General features: G+C 34.2%; 1 protein-coding gene and 1 long non-coding RNA gene across 14 annotated transcripts in view; one reads left to right on the top strand and one right to left on the bottom strand.

Annotated features, from left to right (window-relative positions):
* LOC106877977 (uncharacterized) overlaps positions 1-10,000 on the top strand; it is a 119,551-nt gene that overhangs the window by 26,195 nt on the left and 83,356 nt on the right. For 2 of the 4 annotated variants that reach the window (XR_016242003.1, XR_016242005.1), the window contains 4 exons: positions 1-44; positions 3,637-3,801; positions 5,544-5,695; positions 8,494-9,014. The exon at positions 1-44 is cut by the window's left edge and continues 384 nt beyond it. This is a non-coding gene — a long non-coding RNA (uncharacterized LOC106877977). The remainder of the gene's footprint in view (positions 45-3,636; positions 3,802-5,543; positions 5,696-8,493; positions 9,015-10,000) is intronic. The other 2 variants (XR_016242004.1, XR_016242006.1) reach the window with 2 other exon arrangements.
* Positions 1-10,000, bottom strand: part of LOC106877962 (uncharacterized) — a 547,541-nt gene that overhangs the window by 497,814 nt on the left and 39,727 nt on the right. The gene's annotated exons all lie outside the window — the stretch shown is intronic.

Here is a 10,000-nt window from a genome sequence, read left to right as displayed (position 1 = left end):
AATAGGGGTACGAAACCACGAAGCGTTGAAAATCCCAGGAAGCTGTGAGTACATGTTTGAAAGACTTTTGCTTTAATGAAGATATTTTGTCTTCTTGATACTGTAACTCAAAAACATTTATAACACAGTCGTTAACGTACAATATATATATATATATATATATATATATATATATATATATATATATATATATATATATTCACACATGCATACATACATCAATACAAACATACATTCATACAAACATATATATATATATTATATAATATAATATATATATATACATATATATATATATATATATATATATATATATATATATATATATAATATATGCTATATTCCATATGTTATACATACATTCATTATATATGCATATAAATGTATATACACATATATATCTACGTTGTCTATTTGTGTGAAAAATGTATATATGCATGTAAGAATGTAGGTTTGTATGCGTGTGTGTATGTATATTATACTACATGTATGCATATATTCAACGAAATATTCTGATGGAGGTGTAGACTTTGACAATATTCAGACTCTGAAGAAATATACCTCAAATACAAAAAAGATTCTAGAAAATTCTGTAGATATTTTACTTAGATATATAAGAAAGGTAATCGTAAACAATTTTCCAAGGCTTAAGAAAATATATGGCTTGAGTGTCCATACGTACTTCATAAATTCTTGCCATTTTCCATGTTGAAATTTTTTTTTTTTAAAGTTATTGGCCCTCATTACTCTGTGTTGTCTTATGTAAGACAATATTGGGGATATTTCAAAGTAAAGAAATATTTTTTTTTAAATAGAACTTTTGGTTTCAGTAATATATTTCATGAAATATCAATATGTTTGCATCTATGCTTCTAACATATTAAGTTCCACCTTTCGAATTCAATGAGATATTTTCACCAGAAAATTCTAAGACATACCAATACATATTGAGTGGCAACATATATACATATAAGAATCACATTATCACGTGCACTGCATATCTAAACATCTCTCTCCCTCTCTTTCACACTCATGCACACAGAGACACGCACATAAATGTATGTATAAATACACGCATACATACATATATCTATCTGGGTAAGCACATATCTATGTACGTATACGTATATGTGTATGTGTGTTTCTGTGCGCTTGTATATGTGTGTATGTGAGTGAATGTGTGTGTGTGTATATAAATATATATGTATGCATATATATAATATATACAGGGTGTCCACAAGGTCTGGGTACATGAAGTAAATAAAATCATTACATAAACAATTAAATATAAGAAATAATTTCATAAAGTATGTGCTAATTCCCATGTACCCAGACTTTGTGGACACCCTGTATATATGTATATGTATATACATGTATTCATGTATATACTTATGTATATATATAATGTGTGTGTTCGTGTATACATAAACCACATACTAACTTCTAGCGATATTTAAATACCAGTAAATTGCTATGGTCGGTTTGTTCGATTTAAATCCCACCCGCTTCCAATGCCCAGATTTATGACTAGATTAGTACATCATTATTCATTCTTCCAAAGAGCATTAGATTGGCAGGATCGGTAACCCGTCGGACAAAAGTCATTGTGGTATCTAGTTTAAAACTTGTCACGTTCTGCATTCAAATCTCTCTGAAGATATTTTTGTCTTGATATACTTCCGCAGTCGAGAAAAAAAAGTACAAATCCCGTATCCGGGTTCATATACTCAACTATTCCCTCCTCATATTTCTGTCCTTGTGCTGATGTAAGAAATTGTTTTAATATTTTTTCTAGGACGCTACTGAAATCAGTAGCACGCCGACCAATTTACCCCTTAGTATTTTATTTTCTTCCTTTAGGTTCCGAGTTAAAATCTCAACGGGTTCGTCTTTCCATTTTATGTCTACAGAATTGACAAAATAAATTACTTGCAAAATAATCAGGTTGATATAATTATCTATATTCTTATCTTCAACGCCTGACCTTCGATGGAGTTTATAAATCGTTGTTTGATTTTTTGCAGTGTTTACTTATGAGTACCTATATTTACAATTAAAACTCTCTGGGTCTTCTGTGCCTTTTTATCCTGCCCAGGTAGATAATGTAAACGTTTGTTTCGTAGTTTGTTCATATTGATTACATCTTGTTTGAATGTAAGTAGATGTTCGATAATATTATTATTCAATAATAATAATATTATTATTATTTAACTACATAACTTCGTAGGCAACGGACTGGCAAAAGCAGTAGCTGTCCGGAATAAGTCTCTTGAGATAGAGAGTTACGTCCCTTTAAATTCCTCAGTTCGAATCTTGTGCGAGTTAATTTTGACATTCATCCTCCTGTGTCCGTTAAGTCAGCCCAATTGACCCTGCTTCTTCTCAAGAAGTTTCCAGCTTTGTGATAGCATTTTACTCTATTATATAATCTTTCTTCAACTTTTATGCTGTTTTTGTTTAATTGCAGTCTAGCTGTGACCGAAGAGAAAAACATATAATACACAAGCAATCGCTCCTATGATTGGGTGTAGCCAGCAGATCTATCATTCCCTATAAATCATTTATCCTACTTGAAAATATTATTGTATATTTCTGTATGTTTAATGTAAGAATACGTTTAACCCTTCATTCAGTGAACAATTTGTTCTGTCTGCAATGTCCAGTTTACTTCTGAGGCATATGAATGTGCCGGTAGAGATTTTTGTCCCAGACATAATTCTTGATAAATCGAAAATATTATTTGTACACGAATGACTTTCTATTACACGAAATCTGATATTCGAGATTGCTTCGTATAGTTTGCCTTGTATAGTTTACTTTCTTTAATAAACTCTCTATATGTATTGTGTATGTTAGACATATGTTTCATAGTCTTCTTAGATTTATTTGTCTTCGTCATTATTGCATTAATATTATGGTGGGGTAAAGGCGGCGAGCTGGCAGAATCGTTAGCACGTCGGGCGAAATGCTTAACAGTATTTCGTCTGTCGTTACTTTCTGAGTTCAAATTCCGCTGAGGTCGACTTCACCTTTCATCCTTTCGGGGTCGATAAATTAAGTACCAGTTATGCACTGGGGTCGATGTAATCAACTTAATCCCTTTGTTTGTCCTTGTTTGTCCCTTCTATGTTTAGCCCCTTGTAGGCAATAAAGAAATAAGAATCGTTAGCACGCCGGGCGAAATGTTTAGCTGTAATTCGTCTGCCGTTACGTTCCGAGTTTAAATTCCGCCGAGGTAGACTTTGCCTTTCATCCTTTGGAAGTCGATTAGATAAGTGCCAGTTAGGCACTGGGGTCGATGTAATCATCTTAATCCCTTTGTCTTTCCTTGTTTGTCCCCTCTATGTTTAGCTCCCTGTGGGCGTTAAAGAAATATTGTAGTGGTGTATGGCGGCGAGCTGGCAGAATCGTAAGCAAGCCGGGCAAAAAGCTTAGCAGTCTGAGTTCAAATTCAGCTGTGGTCGATTGTGCCTTTCATTTTTTCTGGGTCGATAAAATGCATATCATTTGTGCACTGTTGTGTTTGCAATCGGCTAACTTCTCTCCTTAATTGCTGGACTTGTGCCAAAATTTAAAGCCAATATGGCACTGTTCTAGTAAGTTCAGTCAAACAATGACATTAATGATTCTTTCCAGCTTTGACACAAGCATTTTGATGAGACGAGGAAGTCGACTACATCGATTCCAAACTAGTCTACCATAGCGGGATTTGAACTCAGAACGTAAAGAACCGGAAGAAATGCTGTTAGGCATCTGTCCGACACTCTTAGAAGTTGGCCAGTTCACCTCCTAAACAATACCGTAAGTAACATGAATTGCTATTAATTTTTAAAAACAAACTGATTTTGTGTTAGTGTAAAGTAAAAAGACTTCTTTCAAATGAATTTGATTGACCAAAAGATTAGCCTATGATGTAGTTTTGAACTCCAAAGCTGGCGGTGACGACAAGGTGCCATCTTTCGGAACGAAAGCTTGGCGTTTCGTCTTCTGTTACTGGCATAAATTCTGCTCAGTGACAAAATATTAAAATAAGAGTATCGACTTAACTAACCTACTTATAAATAGTTAACAGGGACTTCCACTTCATTATGAATCGGTGGAACTAAATTCCTGAAATATATTTTATGCCCTTGTTGAACCACTTGAATGTACACTGTTGTGAAGGACAAACGTTGCTGGGCTGACGTATTTTTTTGCAACTGGTAACAAGTAAATTTTTTCTGTTAAGAAGAAACAAATGTTTAAATCAATGCGGTGGATTTGGCCATTCTCCTCGTCTTGATCGATTAAGTAAATGTAAAGGAGTATAAAGTTCGATTTGATCGCCTATACTCATCCGCTCTCCAAATTTAAGATCTGGAATTGTTGCTCTGTTTCTGATAATTGCTTTAATGTTGTTATTGTTAAGTTGGCAAGCTGGCAGATTCATTAGCACGCCGGATAAAATGCTCAGTGGTATTTCGTCCGACTTCACGTTCTGAGTTGAAATTCCGCCGAGATCGACTTTGCCTTACATACTATCAGGGACGATAAACGAAGAACCACTTAAATGTTACTGGGATTCGGTGTAATGGACTAGTCCACAAAATTTCAGGCCTTGTGCCGATAATACAAAAGATTGTTATTAATTTAAGGAAGTGAGCTGGCAGAATTGTTAACTCAAAGGCATTTATTTCGGTTCTTTATGCTCTGAGTTCTAATTCCGCCGAAGTCATCTTTGCCTTTCATAATTTCGAAGTCGATAAAATAATGCGGCATTCAAGTACAGGGGTTGGAGTCGATATAATTGAGTATTCCACTTTCAAAAATTGTTAGCCTTGTACCAAACTTTGAAGCAGTCGTTGGGAGCAATTCTTCATCCGGAGTCGATAAAGTAAAGTACCAATTCAGTGAAGCACTGGGGTCGACTAACCCCAGTACTAATCGACTAACGCCCCACTCCTCATTTTTTGGCCTTGACTAAACCTGAATCAATAATGGTGAACGAAATACCAAATGTATTTAGTAGCGTCCTATCCAGAAGTCAAATTCAGTCGAGGTTGTCCTTGCCTTTTATCGATAAAATGAAGAACAAGTCAAGTACAGCAATCGATTTAATTGATCGTATCTTCTCCCAAAATTCTTGGCTCTGTGCTTGTGTTTGAAATCATGATTAATAAGGTCTCAAAGATAAGAAATAGCAAAGTATCGGACAAAATACTTTTTTTGTATTTCGTTGTTTCTTAACGTTCTGAGTTCAAATTTTTTTGGGGGCTACCATGCCTTTTATTGCCCTGGTTCACTAAAATTACTATGGAAAACAATCGATTTATTTGTCAAAAAGCTTGAAGAATATATTTAAGGATCTTGCAAAGATTGACATCTTTGTTCATGAGAGTAGTGACTGGCTGAATAAGCGGAACACCGAACATAACGTTGTGTAGTATTTGGTTAGATCCTTAACATTCTGAGCTTAAAACTTCTCCAGAGTTGACTATGATTTTCATTCTTTCGGTATTCATAAAATTATCTCTATGCTAATTAAAGCATTTTATTTTTTACAGCGCATTAATATGTTCACGACCATCTTGTTTACTGGTTTCTCTGGACTCTCCGCAGCATACTTGATGAGAAGAAGTCCTGTAAGGGAGATCCATTATGATTCTCTGACAGCGAAGCGTAACCGTTTCTGGGAGTACGAGGAGGAAAGAAAAAGGTCATTTACCATATTTGTCTGGTACATTATTAAGTAACATCAAGAAAATAAAAAAATAGAAGTTGATCACGGTCGAATACGAACTCAGAGACCAAATCATCAGAAGAAAGTTGTCTAATACTCTAACGATTTTCCTCGTCTACTTGTTCGGTTTTTACATCAATATATTCCTGAAAACACACGAGCATAAGCTATTTTTTTGTTTATCAATATTAGGGAAGTGACAACTGTGATTGCAGAGCACCCAAGAATATATCTCGCAGATCCATTTGAAATCTTGTATCGATTTAACTTTTCACTAACCATTCCAAAATCTATGGCATATCAAGTACAGGAATTAAATTAGGAAAAAGGCCTCTGAGAATCTAGTGTTATTGTGGAAGGTGATAAATGATATAATCAGTAGAATGGCCAAGTAAAATTTTTACAGAATTTAGTTTACATCTCTTTCATTCTTTCGGTATTGATAAAATTCTATGTCAGCTAATTGTGTCATGTAATCGCCCATACCTAAGTTTTTATGATTAGTATCATCGTAAAAGCAGTGGATTTGGTAGAATCGAGAATTGTTGGAGCGTCAAAAAAATACTATAATGCATTTTGTCCAACTCGTGAATAGTTCTGCCAATCTTAGTGCCGTAGCCACAACGCGATCATGCTAATTAGTTACTGCGAGCTCATCTTCGCTGCTTCTTCGTCATTAAAAGCAACATTTTTAGCCAGGCTTTTTAACAATGTTAGTTTCTTTAATAATCCTGTTTTTGAAGTGTCACCAGTACATAAATACTTTTGTTTTAAGTAAATGCTTATAGACAATAGGGTGCTACTGAGAAATTCTTCTATTTGTAAGTCCATCGCATGCTACCTAAAACTCACGATGAATCACTTGTTGACTTGCGTATCATAGTTTCTTCATGACTTATCTTCCCTGTTGATCGTCCTTCTAAAATTAGCAGCGAAAACTTCCATAAATCCTATAACATTATTTTCTTAAACAGAAGACATTGGACGTCATATATATATATATATAACTTTGATATGTTTCGACCAAAGATTGGTCCAGGTCATGTCTAACTCAATAACACCACCTGATAGAATCTTCTAAATTCATTTTGATTCAAGTTTTGTGGTGTCAGTTCTTGTTGAGTGAGTTGTATCCAGGTATAGGTGGCTAATCTGGTATCCCTTGAAGAAATTTGTCCAGATTCCGTTTAAAGATGATGGGACCTTTTTCCTCTTTGATTTGTTTTGGGACCGTGTTAAATAGGATAGGGCCTTTTGAGGAAAAGAAACTGTGTTGCAGTTTATTTATGTGTGAAATCTTGAATTGGGTAGGAGACGTATGGCACGTGGTCCTAGCCTTGGATGGATTCTGAAACTGATGTTGAGGTCGTTTGGGCAATGCTAGTAATATATTTCTCCACATTGTGCAGATGATGTATCAATCACAGCAGCACTGGAGAGGACACAGTTTCAATGCTTTAAGGTGTTCCCAATAATCGAAATCTGTCATGCACTTAATTCTTTTAGTGAATGCCTTCTGGGTTGATTCGTTTCTCGAAATGCCTGAAAGAGAGAATGTATAGCCACAGCTGCAATGCCTTTCACCGTAGATCTGCTCAATTCAACTAGGCTATAAGCAGAAACCATAAGGAATAGTTATTTCATTGGCCCTTGAGGGATGGAAGTCCAATCCCTTTGAAATCCGATAGTAAAGAAAGAAACTCAAACACATGTTTACCCAAATCTTCGCTGTTCTGCCTGTAAAATTATAATGTGGAATACATGAAATAAGATGTAATTGTTTGTACCCATTAATAAGGTTTAGCTAATAATAATTTAGATTTAAAATTTAGTTATCTATAAAATTCTATTTCCTCTTGATATCAGCCTTAACAGTAGCTTAATCAGGAATCGAGCCTCACTCGTATATAGACTTTAACTAAAGCTACTAAGCACTCTATATTCCTGAAACTATTAAGTTACCACTGTAGAACAGTGGACAGGCAGAATCTTTAGAGCACCTAAGGTGCATCTAACTATTTTGTACCAGCTCATTTGCACTTATAGTTCAAAACACGACAGAATCTACTCGAGTATCTTCATTCGTCACACGGTATAATTCACGCCTTTAAGCTGCCATACAATTTAATCAGTGTCTTAATCGCAGCACGGTTTAACACCATATCTGACCATTGTACTACTCCTTTGAGTGAGTCTTTTTGCAAGCATTCGCATCTGGTCTTCGGTTAAAGAATAAATTTCTTCTGCCCTTCATTCAACTTGCCGTGGCTGTTTTAAAGAGAGTTACATCCATTTCTCCTGCTGAAACTATATATATATATATATATATATATATATATATATATATATATATATATATATATATATATATATATATATATAATATAATATAATATAATATAATATAAATAAGTAACAATTGAAGGACATTCATTACGGCTGTTTCTAACGACTTCTTTAATTGATTAATGAGTACATTATATCTTTATAATATATATTCCGACCTAATGAGGTGCCTCAACTTAGTACCTAATTCAACTGAATCTTACTTATGTATATGTATGTGTGTGTGTGTGTGTGTGTGTGTGTGTGTGTGTGCTTGTGTGTATGTGTGTGTGTGTGTGTGTAAATAAATATATACACGTAGAGAAATCGCATTTGCCAAGGCGACAAATTTACAACTTTAATAAGCATCAGAGTCTTGTTTATTTATATTTTGCATTGGAATAAAACCATTATTTAAAAAAGATTTTACTTTATTTTTTTTCATACAGAGTCGCAACTGGACAATATGGTGCTGGATTACCTCATTAGAAACCTAGAAGTATGTCGCTTGCCATAACATATCATACATGTCCATCGTCTAGTGGATGAAATAGATTTCGTTTCCGTAAAACAACGAACCAGCTGACCAGTCGAAGAAGGCCACACTACGTAGTCGTTCAACCAGCTAGAAATAGCAACCGCTCCTCCCTCAAATTCGTCTTAAATGAAGGAAGAACTGAATATTATAATCACTGATACACAGAAACAAAATCGGAGTAGATCACACTTGGAATGATATTGGCTCAATTGGAATTGTATTAAGGAATAACAAGCAAGTGCTCTATATAATTTATACTAAACTTGAAACTTGCAGGGTATCTTCATAGCAATGTTTAAGTTGTCTAAGTGTAATTCTTCTTACCATTCAGAATTGTTCCTCCTCATTCCTCCATCTCTCTCTCTCCCTCATTTTCTTTCTCTCTCTAAGCTAACAGAGTTTAAACATAAATTAATGGATACATCTCGACAGGTAAGTCAAAGAATGAACTCATTTTATTATACTAAGAGTATAGCGCACATACGTTTACTTCTATGAATACAATATGCATACAAATATACAATAAGCGTACAGCGCAGAGTTGTGTGTGTTTAAAATAAGAGTATAATGCAATACGAATCTCAAATCGTGTATGTGTATGTGTATATATGCGTGTGTGTATGTGTATATATGCGTGTGTGTGTGTGTATGCATGTACACACACACACACACACACACACATATATATATAAAGACATGAATATATATATAAATATATATATATATATATATATATATATATATATTAGGGACAAAATCCAAAATTACAGGTAAAAAGTCAATTAAAATCAATTTATAAAAAATTATAATTAAAATTATTATATTTATTATATATTATATTATATTATATTTATCTTATGATATTTACTTTACTTTATATGATAATCATTTATTGTGCTTTTAATTATTAATTTTTCTATATGTGATAGTGGATTTTCATCGATGAGTTCTTGAAACTTGGTTATTTTCCCTAAAACTATATACTTCAGGCTGATGACGAGCTAAGACTCAGAAACATGTCCCTGAATGCTGGCTAGGCTGGGTGGGGGAGCGTGTCTCCCCTTCACAAACTTAAGGACACAGTAATTGTGTCAAGGCCGACAGGAAGCGGTCCAGCTTCCTAGGGCTAAACAGCAGTAGTGTATTCCCTTATTGGGATTGTCACATTAAGTTGACAATATACTACAACTTTGTCGCTCCACTACTGCTTAAATCTCTCTGAGAGATTTAGAAATATTATATTTCTAATATATATATATATATATATATATATATATATATACAAGAATAAGGGCAGGGAATCGTCAATTGTTTTGTTTATGCTTTTCCCTCCGGTTTTTTGTTCTATGTGTGCCATAAATATCGCCATCCGTTTAGACAAAAATTTGTAGTTTAGAATCAGTAGTTCTTTGACTGCT

This window comes from Octopus bimaculoides, chromosome 5 (assembly GCF_046866305.1).
Source record: "Octopus bimaculoides isolate indiv1 chromosome 5, ASM4686630v1, whole genome shotgun sequence".
Lineage (NCBI taxonomy): Eukaryota > Metazoa > Mollusca > Cephalopoda > Octopoda > Octopodidae > Octopus > Octopus bimaculoides.
This window is presented reverse-complemented; position numbering and strand designations above follow the sequence as displayed.